At 43.2% G+C, this 1,488-nt stretch overlaps 1 pseudogene; it reads right to left on the reverse strand.

Moving 5' to 3' along the window:
• Window positions 1-230: 230 nt before the first annotated feature.
• Window positions 231-348, reverse strand: LOC126177807 (5S ribosomal RNA; annotated as a pseudogene).
• Window positions 349-1,488: the final 1,140 nt, after the last annotated feature.

Genomic DNA, 1,488 nt, shown 5'->3' on the forward strand with positions numbered 1-1,488 from the left:
AAATAACGAAATTCAATGACTACTTCTATTGTTTAGCACTCCGTCTTCAGGCCACAAGCGGCCCATCGGGATCATCCGACCGCCGTGTCATCCTCAGATGAGGATGCGGATAGGAGGGGCGTGTGGTCAGCACACCGCTCTCCCGGTCGTTAAGATGGTTTTCTTTGACCGCTACTATTCGGTCGAGTAGCTTCTCAGTTGACATCACGAGGCTGAGTGCACTCCAAAACTGGCAACAGCTCATGGCGGCCCGGATGGTCACCCATCCAAGTGCCGGCCACACCCGACAGCGCTTAACTTCGGTGATCTGACAGAAACCGGTGTATCCACTGCGGCAAGGCCGTTGCCTACTTCTATTGTTTAATTTCCTAAACTAATTCCCTCGTCATCGCCTGATACTTGGACTACATTCCTGTACCTGTGTCTTACTTTTGTTGATGTTCATCGTATAATATCATTTCATTGTACTACCCAGTCATTTCAACTGTTCTTCAACTCCTCTGCTCTCTCTGATAGAATTACAACGTCACTGCCAAACCTGAAAGTTTTAATTTCTTCTCCCTTCAATTTAGTCCCATCAGCCAATTTCTCGTTGATCTCCTTTACAGCCCACTCAGTGTACGGCCTACATGTCGAATGATAGGCTACAACCTTGTCTCACTCTCCCCTCAACTGCTGCTTATCTTACACGCCTTTCTACTCTAATAACTATAGTGTCGTTTTTGCGCAAGATGTACAGTCGGCGACAGAATTCACTCCCTTGTTGTGCCAATGATAGAGAAGAAAGATAATTCGCAACGAAAATGGCGAAATAGGCTGCAGTTTCTGTTGAACGCCCTTTGTTGGACTCAAAACCATATATTTTCCACCTTTGCGTCATTACGTAAGTAAGAATAATTCGGAATATTCAGTCGAAGTGACAAGAAAATATCGAGTGAATTTAGCAGGATAACTCTGAATGAAACCAGGAAGTAGATCGATGGTTAAATAGTTGCCAAAAGTCTTCTACAATTTTGCCAATTCTCCATTAGACCAGCGACAGGAAGAATACGGGAGCTCAGTCGATGTGGATCTTGAGCTCACTTGCGCCGAGTTAAGCTGGTTTCCCGAAGACAAGGTGTCGCCGGCAACCACTGCATTGACTGGGAGCAGAAATACCAAATAGGTCAATGGGTTTTATTCGCATTTCTGTAAGTATGATTTGGGTCTGAAATGTAGTTATGAATAATATCCAGGTGCACCGACTGCGAGTCGAACATCACAAATACAGATCAGGGAAAATTATTCTGTGGTTGTCCTCTTCTGTAGCTTTAATAGGTATTTCTGTATTTCTGCATTAAGCAAACTGCAAACTAAAAATCTCAGTCACTGGAAGAGATTCGCTTTTTTAGCATCACGAGATGCTATTTACATAATGAGTAAATAACACTCATTTTAATATTATAGTCTCGAAAACAGTATTCTAAAAGAACGCTTCCTTTGTCAAAA

Source organism: Schistocerca cancellata, chromosome 3 (assembly GCF_023864275.1).
Source record: "Schistocerca cancellata isolate TAMUIC-IGC-003103 chromosome 3, iqSchCanc2.1, whole genome shotgun sequence".
Taxonomy (NCBI): Eukaryota; Metazoa; Arthropoda; class Insecta; order Orthoptera; family Acrididae; genus Schistocerca; species Schistocerca cancellata.